Here is a 10,869-nt window from a genome sequence, read left to right on the forward strand (position 1 = left end):
CAATATCACATTTGTACTTTACTTTTACTTAACTAGCATACATAAACAAATTTAAGCAAAGAAATGCAAAAACTAAACCAGATGAATATCATACAATAATATAAATGAACATCACCCAATAGTTACTATCGGCACATGCTTTCTTTTTTTGCTTTATTTTTTAACCACCTTTTGTGGTTTTTTTTTATTCTTTGTGCCAATTTTTTCAATTTTTTCTTCTCTACAATACATAAGAACAAACGCATAAAAACAGCTTTAAGCAAATACAAATTAAATGAAATAAATATGAAGATCAAACTTACTAGTTTACGGATTCACTTTTGCTTTCTGAATCCGTTGGAGTGCTTTCATTTTCAGTTGTTGTTTATGAATCCATATCAACAAGCTTTTGTTTTTTAACCACCCTCTTTTGTCTTGTTTTTTTTGCTGATGGTGTTTTGTCAAATTCGGATTTAGTTTTAGATTCAGAAAATCTTTCTTCTTCCGAAGAAGAATCCAGTTCAACAATTTTCTTTTTTTTCTTTCTTTCCTTTCTCCTTCTTATCTAACTTCTTTTTTTTTTCTTCCTTCTTATGTTCTTTCTGTACAGAAGTCCCTAAAATAGAAATTTATTTAATGAGAAATACAGTAACAATCAGCTGAATCAAACAATAGTAATATGTTGAATAAAACGCCATGAAATGTGATAATTATTTAATGATCAAAAAAATATTTTTGCATGCACAAGAACTCAATTGAAGACACTAACAATCAGATGAACCAAACGGATCAAAGCCACAGAACCGAATAAGATTCATATGGTGAATAAAACGTGACAAATATTTACTATTGAAGAAAATTGCTTCTGAATGTACAAAGATTCAAATGAACACATTAACAATTGCAAGTAGGAAAAATAAATTAACTATAACCTAAAACACAAGTTTATTTAGTTACTAGATTATTTTAGAAGCATTTGAAATGAAATTTTAGGGAGAATTTTTTGTTTAATTTACCAATGGGTCAGTTGCTTCCCTCGAAATCCAGTCAAGAATCTTTTGCTTTGTCCAATGGCCCACCCACGGTGCTGGGGAGCATCAGGTCCAAATGGGCGAGGGAACTTAGTTTCACGGAAGTATATCAGCATCAAAATAAAAACACAGCCATCAACGGACTGTTTCGTTCCCTTTCTCTTGTTTTCTATTCCTTTCATCAAGAATTTGAGCACATGTTTTGCCCAATCCCCCTCATGGATGTTGTCCACATGAAAGATAAGCGCTTATGAATCGAGGAAGCCACGCTTACCGTGGTCGGCAGCAGGAAGCACTTTTGTATGAAGACGACAAAAGTCCTTTTGAATTTTTCCAGTTCTCCTCCCCTTCAACACTTATATCCAGCACATTCCTTGTCAAAGTCGCCAACGAAATATTTTTGACGCTATCAAATATTAACTTATCTTCCGGATTCAGTTTTATGTAATCAACCTTGTCATCAAAAAGATTTCCTACAATATTTTAATAGTAAAAAATCAGCCAAAAAGGTATAGCAATGAACGGAAAATAAACAAGAAGTAGAAAGTGTATTACCACCGTTGTTTATGCCTAGTGCAGCTGCTACCTTCTGAGGAGTTATTTTAATGTTCCCTTGGAGAGTTTTCAAGCATCCCTTATAGTCATCAATCAATCAATCAATCAATTCTCTCAATAGGGCGTGAGAGACATTCATTTTTGGGACATGTGCCAAGGCACCAAATCCCATTTGTTCAACTATATCTCTATTTTCTTGACTCATATTCCTAAATATAGTTGCTATTGCCTTTGTTTGGCATCTGCAATCATGAGTTTTCTGCAAGTTTTGAAACAGAATGTGAGGATACTTTTATAATACAAAATAGATATTATTTGAACAAAAGCGGATAAACATATTTAATATGCTTACATTATAATGTGGCTTCTCCTTTTTTGTCACCATTGTCTTGTTTTGTTTTGCTGTAATGAAAAACTTTGGTCAATACTTCAGTCAATACACTGAAAAGCACAAGCATGCAGTAAATATCAAGTTCAAATCCCGAGTTATATTTTAAAAATGCAATCAGAATAAAACCTAAACCCTAAATACACTAAATAACTAGTGAATGAGAATAACCAAGCCCACCGAACCGAATACAATCCATGTGGTGAACAAATCATTATAAGCTTTCAATTATTTTGAATAGTATTTTCTCATGCAAAAATAATCAAGTTCAAAGGCCTAGTTACACTATTGGTGTGCAAAATTTAACTTCGCACAACTGAACCAGCAAGTACACTAGGTCATCCAAGTAATACCTGAGGTGAGTCAGGGTCAATCCCACGAGGATTGTCGACTTGGATCAAACAGTGGTTATCTCATAAATCTTAATTAGGCGGATAGAAAAGTTGTTTATTGGTTGAAAGTGCACAAAAGTAAAATAAAGATTACGTTACTTAGTGGTTGTGAATTCAATGATAAGAAGATGGTTAAGGATTTGGAGACGCTTTGTTCTTCTGGATCAGTGCTTTCTTACTGTCTACTCTAACTGTGATTGATTTCTTCTATAGCAGGCTATATGTGATCAACGCCGGTTTGAGTGGCCACCAATCTTCCTCTAGGCTGAACACCAGGTTTAGTGTGCATCCAGTCTGAATGAGGGTGAAGCTCCTGCAGTTCATTCCCTTGGTAATCCTACTCAAAACGCCACAGACAAGGTCGAATCTTTTGGATAAGAGAATGCTGCGCCTTGGTTCTAGCCTTTACCACAAAGACCCTAATCTCCCCATACCTCGGCTGAACTGATGTCTCGAGAAGTTCCCAACGAAGTCGTGGATTAGCTGTCTAAGAGATATATCCTCAAGCTAGTTGTTCATTGATATCCGATGAAAGACGCTTGCTGGACCCATGTAGAATAGAGATAACTTTTGACGGTTCAATGAAAAACCACTATTTTATGGTTTACAATACGTTTAATTGTGTGGTTTTATCATGGTCTTTACCCACTTATTCATATAATTAGCATGCATTTATATTTCCTTCCTAAAATTATTACATGATTGAAAACATGCTTCCTTGGTCTTAATTTAGCGAATCTTAATCCTCTCTTATTACCATTCGATGCCTTGATCTGTGTGTTAAGTGTTTCAGGCTTTGTAGAGCATGAATGAGTGAGAGATTCGGAAGGAAGCTTGCAAAAATGGAAGGAACACAAGAAATTGAGGAGATGACCAGCGAGAAGTGACGCGAACGCGTCAGCGACGCGATCGCGCGGAAGAAAGGAATTCGCAGTGACGCGGCCACATGAGTGACGCGGACGCGCGGATTGGAAAAGCAGAAGCACCGCGGAGGCATGGACGACGCGCCCGCATGGAAAAGAAAAACTCCGAATGACGCGTCTGTGTGACGTACGCGATCTGTAAAATTACAAAAGTCACTGGCAGAGATTCTGGGCCGGATTTTAACCCAGTTTTCGGCCCAAAAACACAGATTAAATTCAGGGAACATGCAGAGACTCATGAGGCATTCATAATTCACAATTTTAGTTCGAGATGTAGTTTTTAGTGAGAGAGGTTCTCTCCTCTCTCTTTAGGATTAGGATTTAGATTTAGGATTTTAGTTGCTTTAAGGATTATCTTTTTATCAGGTTCAATATTCCTTTTTCATTACTTGCTTTCTCAATTTAGTTTATGAATTCTTCTATGTTATAGATTACTCTTTCGAATTAATGTTATTTGAGGTATTTTCAGATATATGATTTGTTTCTTTTATTTATAATATAAATAATTTGGATTTTTCCCTTTTGGCTTTTGTTGAGTAATTGGTGACGCTTGAGCTGTCAAATAAAGCAGTGGTTGAAATTGGTTGTTGCTCATTAATTTGAATTCCAATAACTCTAGCCTTTCTTAAGGAAAGAGTAGGACTTTAGGTATGAAATTAATTAGTCCACTTGACCTTCCTTTGTTTAGTAAAGGTTAACTAAGTGGGATTGAAATCCAATTCTCATCACAATTGATAAGGATAGGACTTCCAGTTCTCGTACCTTGCCAAAGGTTTATTTTACACTTATTATTATTTTATTTTACTTGTCATTCAACTAACTTTTTACCTTAATCCAAAACCCCAAAACACACTTTTTCATAACCAATAATAAGAACATACCTCCTTGTAATTCCTTGAGAAGACGACCCGAGGTTTAAATACTTGGTTATCAATTTCAAAGGGGTTTGTTACTTGTGACAACCAAAATGTTTGTAAGAAAGGTTGATTGCTTGGTTTAGTAACTATACTTACAACGAGAGTTTACTATAACCTCTAAACCATCAATCTTCAGTTCTTCAAAATGGCGCCGTTGCCGGGGAATTGCAAACGTGTGCCTTATTATTGGTTATTGTAAATATTTTTCAAAAAAAATTTAGATTTTTATTTTAAAATTTTTATCTTATCTTATTTTTTAAAAAAATCATATCTTTTTCAAAATCCTATCTTATTTTTTTTTTCAAAAATTATATCTTTTTCAAAATATTTTATTTTTGTTAGTTTTTGTTTTTATTTTCTCTCACTACTATGAACTCTCACCCCTTTGGCTATGAGTCTGGTTACAATTATGTTGCAGGAAGAAGAGATTACAATAAGAACATGCATCAAGGATGGAACAATCAAAGATGGGAAGAGCCCCAAGGATTTAATCAACCCTCATGGCAACAACCACCTCCAATGGATTATCAACAACCGTTCTGTGATGCATATCAAGGCAATGGCTATGGTGAGCACTCTTTTGATTATCAACAACCACCACCATACACCTATGAACCCCCTCCTCAACATAGCTTTAGACCACCATACTTACGAGTCCCTTACCACCAAACACCCTCATACGATCCTAACCCGTACCCACCATACCAACCACCTTATGAGCCAAATGAACCATACACAGAACCACCACCTCAATATACACCATCTCCTTATCATTATCAAGATGAACCACCCTCCTATCCACCCCAAACCTACATAGAGAAAGCATTTACCGATCTAAACTCTACTATACAAGCTCTCGCCGCCCGAATCGGACCACCAAATACCTTCAACAATCAACCCTCAAGCTTTAGTGCACTTTTTTTTCAACCACATAATGATCCACCCATCCCATCACCACCATCCATGGAAGAGCACCCACATCTATCAATCCAAGAGCAAGATGATCCCAATTATGATATTGATATGGAAGAAAAGAGAGAGGATCGTTTTCGCAAATCCATACTTCATAAGGAGCTAGAGGAGGCAGTAAAGGTGAAGGTAGAAGAGACCCTTGAAGGTGAAGGAGTAATTGAAGGGAGTTGTCATGGAAAGGTAATCATCAAGGAGGAACAAGAGTCAAGGGATCATTTCAAAGAAACAATAGATCAATTTCATGCAACCCTTCATCAACTGGAGCAAGCAATAAATCAATTATCTTCCAGACGTTCAGACATCCAATAGACTCCCATGGCCCCATGTGGAGAATCCAATGAAGAACGTAGCATGAGGGAGACACTAGAGACTCCAGTAGACAATAAGGAACATGACTTTGTACTGGAACAAGTGGAGGAAGCCATAATAGTTGCAGAAGAAGAAGTGGTTGCAGACTTAGGAGATGCGGAACCTCCATGTGAAAGTCAAGTTATAGAGCCTCCTTCCAAGGCAATTGCAATTGATGCTGAAGAGGGTGTACAACCTCCAAGGCATATCATGGTTGAAGACTTGGAAGAGGTTGATCAAGAGATGGAGATTCAAGAAGAAAAAGCACAACCTCCCATACCCTTGGTGAACGATGAAGAAAAGATTGAATTGGAAGAAATCCACAAAGAGGAAGAGGTTGATATTGAAGAAGATTGCAAAGAGGTGGAAGTTGTCAGAAGAGAGCACAAGGGAGTAAAGCTTCCACGTTCATTCCAAAAACCTCCCCCTAAGTTGCCATCATCCTTCACAACATTCAAGTGGGTAAAATTCATATCCCTTAGCCTTCTAATTCCACTTGAATATTGGCTACTGGAGACGGATGGTCAACTTAGAGCTCTTTGTGGCATTAAGAGTAAGAGGAAGATGGTCAGAGCTAAGAATTGTCCCGCAAGGTTTATTATGGTTGGAAACTCAAAGTTTAAACACAAAGGTTGGTATAGAGCTCAGCTGAATGGGTCTAGGAAGCTGTTTGGTTACTTCAGTGAGAATTCTAAAGTTGAACCACCCGGATGGAATCATGGTAATCAACTTGAAGACGGGTGTAGAAACACGATTTGGGATCCCGGAGGATATTGGATTTGCAAACATTGGTGGAGATTCCTGTATCAGTACAAGCATAAGCCACCATGACAAGGAGCTCGCCAAATGTCCAACTTAAGGACTTTAACTAAAAGTGCTGGGTGGGAGATAACCCACCATGGTATGATCGTTTCTTCTTCAGTTTGAATTTTTGTCTATTTTTGATTTTTGATTGAACCTGGAATTTTTGCATATCATTCATTGCATTTTTCATTCTGCATACTGCATAAAAAAATCTGCATGCGACGCGAGCGCGTCGTTGACGCGTCCGCGTCACCTGTGCGTTTTGAAGAAAGGATAATTGAACAGAGAGTCATGCGAGAGCGTGGCGGGAGGCGTGCCTTTGGCACAAATTGATCCACGCGACCGCGTCGCTGATGCGTCCGCGTCATGTGGGAACAATGCCTCCCACGCGTCTGCGTCACCCACGCGAATGCGTGCCTCAAATTCGACATAAAAAGGGTGTATAGCCGAAAGTTGCGCTAGAATTGGGCTGGACTCGCTCTAGCAGCACAAGCCCTGCCACGCGAACGCGTACCCCACGCGTTCGTGTCAATCCCCACACTATGGCCTATCACGCGATCGCGTCACCCACGTGGCCGCGTCACCCAAAATCTTGGCAAAATGAGTTTCAAATAGAAAGTTGCGCGAGCGCACGGCTGCCCTCGCGCCTGTAGCACAAATTCACTCACGCTACCGCGTGCCCTACGTGGCCATGTCACTCGACAATAGCGCCAACCGCGCGAACGCGTCCCTCCGCGTTCGCATCGCCTGCGCCGCACAGCTTATCTAGATCAGCCAAGATATCTCATCTTTTCTTCCCCAAATCTAATCTTTTCTTTCCCTTCTTATTTCTTTCTTCCTTCTTTTCTTTTTTTTTTCTTTTAATTGGTGTTGAAAATTTATTTGGGTCATTATTTTGCTTGTGGATTTTTCAGAAATTATTTGACAATTATATATCATTCTTTTAAAGGGTGCTTGCATGTTCAATTTAATATTTTTCATACCTTATTTAATATGCATGCTTTATGTTTGTGAAAAAGCCCGTATGGCATCATGCACTTTTCTACATTATTCTATTCTACTATTCAATACTTGCTTTTCACAAATTTCCTTTACTATTTTATTGACTAAATATAATTATTAATACAAACGTTATTGTTAGTTTCTCACGACTAACAATACATTAAATCTTTTGATGCTTGATCTATACTACTCATGCCCTTGCCGGCATGCTAATAAACATCTTGCATCCAATACTCCCAATGCCCTTCTATATTTCCATTGATGAACTGATCACATGGAATCACGACCATGTCTTTCATTCACTATTTTCCTTACTTGGCATGATTATCACTCGTACCGCCCTCCTCTTTGCTCTATCCCTTTGACTTCATGTCCCTTTCTCTTCTCCCTTTTTCAAGATGGCCACCGGAAAGAGTAAAGAGAAAAACTCTACAACGAGCATCGGCTGAGGAACCACAACAGCCGCCCACCTGTACATCTCAGCATGCACCGAGGACGGTGCAACCTTTGAGTGTGGGGAGGTTGATACCGATCTCCACGGGTTAGTTAATCCCTTCTCAACACCAATTTTTGTTTTTCATTATTGCATTTGCATGTTTGATTGCATGTTTATTTTTTATGCATATTTTACCACTTGGTTAAAGTAATATTTTCTTTTTCAAGAAATTTTTATAGTATTTCACTAATTTAAATAAAACTTTTTGAAAAACTTGTTTGAAGAAATATTATTTTGGAACATAGTTTAGAGCTCGAACACATAAAACTAGTGAGATTTTGAGCCTATTGGATTGGTTGCATTTTATCAACCAATATTTTATTTTTGGTGTGTGTTTTTCTCTCTAAAATTGTGATCTTTGTCTTGCTTAATTCTATATTTCCATTGTTTGATGTATGCATGCACTGATATGATTGAGGCCTTTGTTTCACTAAGCTTACATAACCATATGGCCTTACCCTTTCATTATCCTTTGCAAACCAATTTGAGCCTAATATACCCATTTGTTCTTTACTCTAGCTCATTACTAACTCTAAGCGGAAAATAATAATGTCCTTAATTTGAATTCTTGGTTAGCTTAGACTAGTAAAAGTGCTTATGATTTAAGTGTGGGGAAGTTGGGTTTGAAAATATTTGGTTTGAATAATTGGGTGTTGTATATTTTAGTGAAAATGTGCAAAATAATTGTTGAGCACATGTTATTGCATTCAATACTTTAATTATATGCATTGAGAAAAAAAAGTGAAAAAGAAAAAAAAAAGTAAAGAGCAATTAATAAAAGGGGACAAAATGCCCCAAAATAAATAAGTGAAATCAATGCATATGAGCTGTACTCAAAACTTGGAATGTATAAATATGTAGTAAACACAGTTGATGGGAAGTTAGATTTTGTATTTTAATTAAATGAATTGTCTTGAGTTAGGTGGAAAGTTTATGTTAATTAAGGATTCAAATTTTAGTCCACTTTGCCAAATACAATCCTACCTTGACCCTAACCCCATTACAACCCTTAAAAGACCTCTTGATTTGTGTATTGGTGCATTAAATTTTTGTTGATTGTTAGATGAAGAGCAAGCTATAGAAAGCAAGATTAGTAGAGAATTAAGAGAATTGACCCTAGACACTTGAGAGTTAGAATGATATACACTACTAGTAAGGGTTCAGTACTTAATTCTATGTTTCCTGCTTTCATGAGCTATCTTTTTCTTGCAAGTTATTTATATTGTATTTTGTGATTTGAATTAGTGAAATCCAGTTCATATTTATTCTTGAAGGATTTATTTACTTTTTCACCAAGTAGGTAGAATCATTTTAGCATGTAGTTGCATTCACATTCATAGGTTGCATTGCATAAGTCTTGCCTTTCCCTACTCATTTATTTGGTCTCCTTGAGTTTAGCATGAGGACATGCTAATGTTTAAGTGTGGGGAGGTTGATAAACTACTATTTTATGGTTTACAATATGTTTAATTGTGTGGTTTTATCATGGTCTTTACCCACTTATTCATATAATTAGCATGCATTTATATTTCCTTCCTAAAATTATTACATGATTGAAAACATGCTTCGTTGGTCTTAATTTAGCTAATCTTAATCCTCTCTTATTATCATTCGATGCCTTGATCTGTGTGTCAAGTGTTTCAGGCTTTATAGGGCATGAATGAGTGAGAGATTGGGAAGGAAGCTTGCAAAAATGGAAGGAACACAAGAAATTAAGGAGTTGACCAGCAAGAAGTGACACAAACGCATCAGCGACGCGACCGCGCAGAAGAAAGGAATTTGCAGTAACGCGGCCGCATGAGTGACGCGAACGCACAGATTGGAAAAGCAGAAGCGACGCAGAGGCATGGATGACGCGCCCGCATGGAAAAGAAAAACGCCGAATGATGCGTCCGCGTGACGTGCGCGATCTGCAGAATTACAAAAGTCGCTGGCAGAGATTCTGGACCGGATTTCAACCCAGTTTTCGGCCCAGAAACACAGATTAAAGTCAGGAAACATGCAGAGACTCATGAGGCATTAATAATTCACAATTATAGTTCGAGATGTAGTTTTTAGTGAGAGAGGTTCTCTCCTCTCTCGTTAGGATTAGGATTTAGATTTAGGATTTTAGTTGTTTTAAGGATTATCTTTTTATCAGGTTCAATATTCCTTTTTCATTACTTGCTTTCTCAATTTAGTTTATGAATTCTTCTATGTTATAGATTACTCTTTCGAATTAATGTTATTTGAGGTATTTTCAGATCTATTATTTGTTTCTTTTATTTATAATATAAATAATTTGGATTTTTCCCTTTTGGCTTTGGTTGAGTAATTGGTGACGCTTGAGCTGTCAAATAAAGCAGTGGTTGAAATTGGGAGTTGCTAATTAATTTGAATTCCAATAACTCTAGCCTTTCCCAAGGAAAGACTAGGACTTTAGGTATCAAATTAATTAGTCCACTTGACCTTCCTTTGTTTAGTAAAGGTTAACTAAGTGGGATTGAAATCCAATTCTCATCACAATTGATAAGGATAGGACTTCCAGTTCTCGTACCTTGCCAAAGGTTTATTTTACAGTTATTATTATTTTATTTTACTTGTCATTCAACTAACTTTTTACCTTAATCCAAAACCCCAAAACACACTTTTTCATAACCAATAATAAGAACATACCTCCCTGCAATTCCTTGAGAAGATGACCCGAGGTTTAAATACTCGGTTATCAATTTCAAAGGGGTTTGTTACTTGTGACAACCAAAATGTTTGTAAGAAAGGTTGATTGCTAGGTTTAGTAACTATACTTACAACGAGAGTTTACTATAACCTTTAAACCATCAATCTTCAGTTCTTCATTCAACTCATTCATAAGGTTGAAGAACGATGATATATCTTATGAGAGAATCAAACACGAATTGAAATAGAATAGTAGTACTTTTATTAATCCATAAAACTCAGCATAGCTCCTAACCTTAACCTAGGAGGTTTAGGGACTCATATTGTACATAATAGTGTTTGAAAATAATGGGGGAGGAAGAAGATTGATAAACCCTATTTTTAGGGTTTATCTTGTGCTTAATTTA

The sequence above is a fragment of the Arachis stenosperma genome, chromosome 1 (assembly GCF_014773155.1).
Source record: "Arachis stenosperma cultivar V10309 chromosome 1, arast.V10309.gnm1.PFL2, whole genome shotgun sequence".
Lineage (NCBI taxonomy): Eukaryota > Viridiplantae > Streptophyta > Magnoliopsida > Fabales > Fabaceae > Arachis > Arachis stenosperma.